This window comes from Etheostoma spectabile, chromosome 17, assembly GCF_008692095.1.
Source record: "Etheostoma spectabile isolate EspeVRDwgs_2016 chromosome 17, UIUC_Espe_1.0, whole genome shotgun sequence".
Taxonomy (NCBI): domain Eukaryota; kingdom Metazoa; phylum Chordata; class Actinopteri; order Perciformes; family Percidae; genus Etheostoma; species Etheostoma spectabile.
Window position 1 is genome coordinate 9151550 of NC_045749.1, and position 9406 is coordinate 9160955.

Consider the following 9406-nt stretch of genomic DNA (forward strand, 5'->3'; position numbering starts at 1 on the left):
CTACATGGGATCAGAAGGAAAAGTTAACCAGGCAAAGACCAGTGTAAACCATAAACCACTTATTGATCTTGACAACTGATTTCCTTAATTGTGTGTGTTTAAAAGAGAGGCCATTATTATGGGATAAACAGCTTCTTCATTGCTTATATGTAGGACAACATATATCAATATGTTGAAAAATGTATCAATCTCTCTCTCTCTCATATATATATGTGTTTACATAAAAACATTTAAACAACTATGACTCCACATGCTTCAGGATACCAGAGAATCTACAATGGCTGCTAATCCCCCAGCCATAGCCAGAGGCAGCACAAGGCAGCATAAGCTCTCCTGTCCTCCCTGCTATCACCTCCCTATTTACTGCCATGCCATCCCTACGGCGCTTTCAGCCACTCTCCTTCTCTTTCTCCTTTCCTCTCTTTTCATCTGCTAATCCTCTTTAAGGACATTACCTGCTAATATATCCAGTCAGAAGGTATAAAAGCCCAGCTATCTCTTTACTGCCATCGGCGGTACGCTAACTAGGCCATTAATGGAGGAAGGCAAATGGGGGATATCGTGGCTTTGACCCCAAATACCATTCAGGTCCCGGTCTAGGTGACGCATAGCATGTGTCGGGTCGCAAGGAGCTGAAGGAGAGGAAGGGGACGATGGTAAATGAGCTAAAGTCTGGTTGGCATTCAATGTTTGAGATGTTTCAAAAGATCAGATGTTTTCTGTGTCACTTGCGAGGGTTTGTTAAAACTGTCAGACTTGGGAAAATCAGGAACTAGTACCATGTCAACATTCTTTAAAAAGAAAGAAAACAAAATGTGTTTTTACTTACACAAAGTGTCAAAGCCAAATAGGGCAACTTCACACACTGGTGCCCTCAAATGGCAGAGAGCGGTAACTCTTGAAAAATCTTTAAAGTCATGTTGCTGTTAAGAAAATGTGTATTTTGCCTACTCAAAAAACATCACATATCTTGTATATTATACACAGCAAATATATCAAATCTACAGCATCGTAATTAGAGGGGAGATAGCTTTTCTTTTACAGCCTTAGACTTTGATTTAGGCTGATGTTGAAGGCTTACATTGCTTATATTTTGCTGTGTCATGTAAAGTGGATTGAATAAGTTTACACACCCATGCTAAAGTTGATTAAAAAGAGAAATAAAAAAAAAAATAGGGAAATCCAACCTTTTAAGGACACTAATTTTCTTTGTGAAAGAATAATGTATCGTAAATAAATATATGCTCTTCCTTAAAATACAGGGGACATAAATATACACACCCCTATGTTAAATTACCAAAGAGGCAGGCGCATTTTTATTTTTAAAAGGCCACTTGTTTCATGGATACAGGATACTATGCATCCTGATAAAGTTCCCTTGGCCTTTGGAATTAAAATAACCCCTTTTCATAAGATCATCTCTCAATGCAAATCAAACCAACTATAAGACTAACTGAAATAAAACCATGCCAATCTGGGTGAAGGGTATGTGATGATATGTGATGATTTTAATTCCAAAGGCCAAGGGAACTTTGTCAGGAGGAGGCATATCCTAGATCAGTGGTTCTTAACCTTGTTGGAGGTACTGACCCCCACCAGTTTCATATGCGCGTTCACCGAACCCTTCTGATGATGGCCAAGCGGGGCGTGTCATCACGAATCATATGAGTCGGGTGTGTGTCTTGACCTCCGCCGAACCCCTGAGACTGACTCACCGAACCCCTGGGGTTCGATCGAACCCAGGTTAAGAACCACTGTCCTAGATCCATGAAATAACTTTTTTTTAAATAAAAAGGTGCCTGCCTCAATGGGAATTTGACATAGGGGTGTGTATATGGATGACCTCTGTATTTAAAGGAAGAACATTTATTTACATTATTTATTCACAAAGAAAATTGGTGTCCTTAAAAGGTTGGATTTAAAAAAAAAAAAAAATGAATTAAGGCATTAAGATCATTTTCCAAAAGATGTTTTTTTTTTTTTATTCCTCTTTTTAATCAACTTAAGCATGGGTGTGCAAACGTATTCTGGCCACTGTAGGTCTCTGTAGATTGTGTTTAAAAAAACTAACACAATAAGTGTTTTATCAGATGGAAATTAGAAGTTAAAAGCAAAAAAAAATCAACAGTTTTGCAGACCATGGGGAAAAAACAAAAGTCGGTTCTCTGTTCCTGCTTATAGCCGGTTAACCTGCAGACCTCCCTGACCAACAAAGTTGATTTGACTTGGCCCCGAGGCAGGGCAGCTGTGTATTTGACTGCTAATGGAGTGCCACTGACATCACTTTAATGAGACTGCACTAATGAGTGCTGACAGCTCAGACAGCTTCCCTCCACCAGTATCAGCTGGCAGTGTACAGAGAGCAGAGAGTGCCCTCATCTGGTCAAAACAGGAAATGACCACCCCAAGACCAGAGGTGCTCCAACAAATAGATTCCTCCTATCATTTCCTGTCAGTCTTTAACTGTTAATATAACAAGAAAAAATATGTATTTAAAAAAAAAAAAAGTGTGGTATTGCATGTGAATGATCATGTGTGAAAATCAGTTTAATCCCCATGACAAAAACTAATCAAGCATGCCTCAGTTATTCTGATATTTACCTACTACATTAACAGACTGACAATGAAATATAATTTCTAATAATTTTGTTAGTAATAACATATAATTTGTCATAAGCCATTTCAAAGCAATCAAATGTAAATTATTTATTCCATATAATTTTCCATCCACTAGAGGGAAGCATTGTTTTAAAGGTGTTAAGCTTTATACTCCATAAAAAGGTTAAAAAGACATGACATGAGTGCATTTAATGCAGTAAATGTCTAATATTCTAATACCATACATAAACCTATGTCTGTATTTCTTTCACAGAATCGGAAACTCTGAATCGTTGCTTAAAGACATTTTGGAAAGATGTCAAAACCATTTCCCCCCGGGCATCAGTGTGTGCTCAAGCAGCCGTACGTGAGTGTAATGAATTGTAGCAGCAGCAGTCCCGACCGTCAGGGAGGAGCAGGGGACAGACAGATCAGCACATCCATCCACCCACCCACAACCCAGACAGTGTGGGTGTAACGATTGGTGCCACTGCTGTGACAACAGGGGCTTTTTATCACAGCGAGTGGACAACAAAACAGGACAGATCGACATTCCATCTTTCCCCGTGAAAGGGCGCAGTAACTTCCTTCAGCCTTCACACACTATGCTGAAGCCTCAAAGCTTTTCATTGAGGTGATATGAGTCAGTAAAAAGAAACATTCAGCCCTTCAATCACAATTAGTTGTACTCTTCCTTTATGTCTCTTCAGCAAAGCTTTAATGGTCAGAGGTAAGGAAAACATTGAGTTATGATGTATTGTACTTATGGCCTGCACTGAAACATCAAGGTTTCAAGCTGTACCTCTCTTAATGGACATGTTGCATTAGGTTTCTGGAAAAAATGACTCCCCTTTCCCCACTAAAACCCATTACTTTTAGTGCTGTGTACACTTGAAACCATCATTCCACATCCACAAGTGGACAGTGTTAACAATTTGTTCTCTAAAATTGTACAACCAAGCCAAAACAGAGCTGCAACACAGAATAGAAGACTTTTGTGTCTTAGCTGAGTGAAAAACGTTGCTTGACAAATGAAAGAGGCATTTATGGACAGGTAATTGTGACTTCACTTTATGGCCCGATGATAAAAGGAGGTGAGCATATCAACAATATGACACCTAATCAGATATCTCACCTCCTGTGGTGAGGGCAGCCAGCTCAGCCAGGGATGAAAAGGTGGTTACGTTAATTTCCTCAGTCCTGCAAAACAAAATTATACATTAGAGTAAAAGAATATTTTGCATAACTGTTTCTCTGCAACTAAGGGAAGCATTTTGTCTTCTGCCTTAGTAGAAAAATGACAAAAGTATTTGTATGATATAGTTATCTATAAAAAAGCCTCAGAGTCCTTGATATATTTTTAAAAGTACTTAAAGACATAACATTCTTTAACTAGTTTCAATGCCGTTATTGGTAGTGGGCGGACTGTCTGTACAACAAAGCAACCCTTCAAGAGACAAAAATGCACATACATACTAGCATGCTTATGATTTAGCTGTTGCTCCTCTGAGTCACCAAACTGATGTCTGAAAGTATCAATGATGACACGGACAAACAGCTTGTAGCCTATGTGGAAGCTTACTCAACATAAATGTCAAGTCCTTATCTTGTTCAACTTCTAAAGGACGCAAGGACAACTCAAATTTCCGACTCAATCACTTTTATTTTTATTTTGGCTTTGTCAGTTGATTGGTCTGCCAGTAGATTCGGTTGTAAACCTTTAAAAACAGAACAAACGTTACCATTTAAATTAAACATTAAATACATTTTAAATGACTTGATTTCATGAATCTTCCAAAGTTGTTAGTAAAGTTTTAGCATTTAACAGAACTTACCATTTTTTAAACTTTGGACCATTTTGTATCTTACTTTTAATTTTTTTCAAACTCAAAATGAACTATTATTTTAGCACAAACCCAGTTAACACAAAATAAATTAAGTCAATGCTGTAATGTGTGTCTAATCCAGTCTGCACAGCAGTTAAACATAGCTTGAACATATTAAGCAGCATTTCAAACATCATGAATATTATCATAAATAAAACATTTCACCGACCATTGATATCTTTGGACTGAACCAATGAGGTGATAAGCAGCTGGTTTGTTGCTACTGGTGCATTCTGGGAAGTGCAGTTCTTTGAGAGAGCATCATTCCGGAGATTTAGCTCAACAAGAAGTGAGACAGCTGTCCAAGCACTTAACAAGCAAGAAATAATGCGAAAAGACAGCATCTGAAATTAAATGATCCAGTTGGGGCTGCAGCCAGGCGTGTGTGTTCATTAGCCACAGGCACAAGTCATCTGTTGCTAGCAGTGCTCTGAGTCATGCATACTGTATGGTATTTGCTTTACCATGCTCATCAGGACATTCTGTAAATAACTTGTTTAATCAAGAGATGACAGATATCTTCTATGAAGGAAATTCTTAAAATTTCTGTCCTCGTAAAAACTATTAACTAAAGTATTTAAGTTTGGGGACACACACAAATAGATAGATGTAAAGCTACCAGCAGAAGCCAGAGAATAATGAAGAAAAACCGTCAGCTTTAAGAACATGCCTCACACACACCACCACACACACACACACACACACACACACACACACACACACACACACACACACACACACACACACACACACACACACACACACACACACACACACACACACACACACCACACACACACACACACCACACACACACACACACACACACACACACACACACACACACACACACACACACACTTAAAGACCAACCACACATGGCCAGTGTGACGGTCCTGACACATACCATCATGATCTCTAATTAAGACTCCCTGCTTCATTTAAAAAAACTACTGGGAGCTGCTTACTGTCATGCTTGTGTACAGCGATGTCACGCTCATTACCAGAAAAGGGACATCAAAGCAGATGGGCGAGCACGATTAACTGAGCCTGGAACTGCTGCAAGCATTTATTTACAGCCAAGATACAACCAGCCATTTGGGGATTTGCCAATAGAAAAACCACAGCTTTTGAATCTATAGTAAATTCAAGATAAAAGTGGTTCTATATCTAACGAACGGAACACACTGAGTGTACACAGTAAGCTTAGTTTTTTTACAGGTGTAGAAGAGAGACTGTCAGAGGAAGAAAAACCCAGATAAAGATACAGACTGTAAGATTGTGAAATTCTGTTGCCATGGCCAAATTGGAGTCAAATGTATCTTGTGAGTGAAAAACCAGACCAAAAGCCACACTGATATTCTTAGCTGGGAAATAACCCTCAGCTTTATTTTAGTGCTAACATGCATGGTATCAACTTCTTTTCTACCCATAGCATGGCAGAGAAAGTAAAACAATCTGCTCCTGCAGGTTGTTGATGAAACAGCAAATGTGCAAGTAGACACAGGAGATGTCCGGCTAAGCCAGCGGTGGCAAACCTTTGCCTTTTCAGCTGCATGCTGCTCTTTGCCTGCTCCTGTAAAGCTCTTACTGTGTGGAGGGCTGTGTTAGCGGTTGATTTTTTTTTTTTAACTTTGTGAAACATATTTCACATAAGTCAAAATGCATATGAAAGCATATGTCAATACTGCCAATACATTTTCCACTCATTTTAAAATAAAAAATAAAAATGCAGCAGAATTTCGAGGACAGGTGATGCAACCAGAAGACAAAGAGCGGCCACAGACCACTTTCCTCATTAACTCTTTCACTGCTGAATCAGACTGTTTGAAAGCTGGCAGATATCTCAATTTTAAACTGGCTGCAGCCAAGCTGATCTGTCAATCTTTGCAGCAACCTACTGTATTTCTGTGAATCTGTTTTCTACACTGAAACATGTTAAGTCAAAACATTATTCTTACGGACACACATGTGAAAGAGTTACTTTGAGTGGCCATAAGCGAGTACAAGACAGACCTAAAAAGGACTGTGGATGACAAAGTCAGGTTTCCCACTGAGTCAATCTAGGTGAGAAAAAAAAAAAAACTATGAAAACTGCTATGTATTGTGACTGTCATTAGATCTTTAAGTCACTGTTGCTGTTGTAGTGTGGATGTGCAAATTTTTTTGAGGGGGGGCTCTTTATGCTGAACTGGTTGACTACTCCTGGGCTAAGCAGACAAAGCAATATTGCAATCAATCAAAAACCCATTGTACATTACCTAACCAGCATCTAAAGGGAAGGCAAAGTATGTAACTATTGATGACGAACATAGTCAAAGATTTAGCAGCTAGAGCTGATGGAGCCCAAAAGCAGAGGTAAAAAGGATAGTACATTTTGGACTTAAATTCATCAGGTCGCCTGAAAAAAGAATCCAAATTAATGCTAATGTTTTCCATGTCTGCTAAATTGTTACAGTTACATAATAACTAATTGTTAACTTTGTCACCACAACAAATGTATAAGGTGGTTTAATATTTCTGTCTTTTATCCAAAACGTAGAATAGAGTAAAATATTTCATTAAAGTGAATAAAATATGAACGCTTATAGAATACATGATTTAGTTTAATGTGATAAAACAAAATTGCTTTAAATGTGAATCATGAAATAACTTACAGTTGTCTGCAGAGACTTTTGGAGGATCCTATTTATGGCCGTGTGTAGCTGTAACCTTTCACCTCATTAACTCAAAGTCTGAAGGCAAATTTAGTTTAACTTTATCCTATTTAGGGGAACACTGCAGAGACTTGATGCTGTGTAAAAAAATATCTAATCGTAGCTGCACCGTCTGTTCCTTCACTATGTGGAAAGGGCAAAAGTGAAAAGCCTCTCTCTCTCTCTCTTACTCTCTCTCTCTCTCTCTCTCTCTCTCTATCTCTCTGGAATTAATTAAAAAATCTGCACATCCATTATTTGCAATTTGTCATTGGTGATAATTTATGGGATGGCTGGACAGCTGCACATGTGACCACTGTTATAACAAATAGACTGGTTTCTCTCTGGAAAGAGAAAAAAATCTCTTTCAATTAAAAACTAGATCAAATCCATGATTTTGGTCCTGGAACTAATCTGAGGCAAATCACGTTTTGCAAATGAGTAATTTTAACTTCCATGGGGGTCTCAGTGAGCATGTTAATTGAAATTGTGAAAGAGCAGAAATACATGGTGGTCTGTGACAGTGGTAAATTAGTCCATTCAGTACTTAAATATTATATTATTATACAGTGGTGGGAAAAAGTGTTTGCCCCCTTCCTCATTTCCTGTTCCTTTGCGTGTTTGTCACACTTAAGTGTTTCAGAACAACAAACCAATTTAAACAATAGTCAAGGACAACACAAGTAAACACAACATGCAATTTGTAAATGAAGGTGTTTATTATTAAAGGTGAAAAAAAATCCAAACCATCATGGCCCTGTGTGAAAAAGTGATTGCCCCCCAAAACATACTATACTGTGGTTGTCCACACCTGAGTTCAATTTCTCTAGCCACACCCAGGCCTGATTATTGCCACACCTATTCAATCAAGGCATCATTTAAATAGGAGCTGCTTGACACAGTAAGGTCCACCAGAAGATCCTTAAAGCTACACATCATGCCGAGACCCAAAGAAATTCAGGAACAATTGAGAAAGAAAGTAATTGAGATCATCAGTCTGGAAAGGTTATAAAGCCATTCCAAAGCTTTGGGAATCCAGCGAACCACAGTGAGAGCCATATCCACAAATGGCGAAGACATGGAACAGTGGTGAACCTTCCCAGGAGTGGCCGGCGCCCAAAATTACCCAAGAGCGCAGCAACGACTTATCCAAGAGGTCACAAAAGACCCCACAACAACGTCCAAAGAACTGCAGGCCTCACTTGCCTCAGTTAAGGTGAGCGTTCATGCCTCCACCATCAGGAAAAGATGGGCAAAATGGCCTGCATGGCAGAGTTCCAAGAGGGAAACCCATGCTGAGCAAAAAGAACATCAAAGCTCGTCTCAATTTCTCCACAACACATCTTGATGATCCAAGACTTTTGGGACAACATTCTGTGGACCGATGAGACAAAAGTGGAACTCTTTGGAAGGTGTGTGTCCAAGTATATCTGGCATAGAAACACTGCATTTCATAAAAAGAACATTATACCAACAGTAAAATATGGTGTGGTGTAGGTGATGGTCTGGGGCTGTTTTGCTGCTTCAGGACCTGGAAGACTTGCCGTGATAAAAGGAACTATGAACTCTGCTGTCTACCAAGAGATCCTGAAGGAGAATGTCCGACCATCGTTGTACTCAAGCTGAAACGAACTTGGGTTCTGCAGCAGGACAATGATCCTAAACACCAGCAAGTCCACCACCGAATGGCTGAAGAAAACAAAATGAAGACTTTGGAGTGGCCTAGCCAAAGTCCTGACCTGAATCCTATTGAGATGTTGTGGTATGACCTTAAAAAGGCCGTTCATGCTCGAAAACCCTCTAATGTAACTGAATTAGGACAATTCTGCAAAGATGAGTGGGCCAAAATTCCTCCAGGACGCTGTAAAAGCCTCATTGCACGTTATTGCAAACGCTTGGTTGCAGTTGTTGCTGCTGCTAAGGGTGGCCCAACCAGTTATTAGGTTTAGGGGGCAATCACTTTTTCACACAGGGCCATGATGGTTTGGATTTTTTTTCACCTTTAATAATAAACACCTTCATTTACAAATTGCATTTTGTGTTTACTTGTGTTGTCCTTGACTATTGTTTAAATTGGTTTGATGTTCCGAAACACTTAAGTGTGACAAACACGCAAAGGAACAGGAAATGAGGAAGGGGGCAAACACTTTTTCACACCACTGTATTTATTCAGGGCCATCCAATCTCTGTATGACCAAAGCGAGAGCTGTGTCCGGGTTCTCGGCA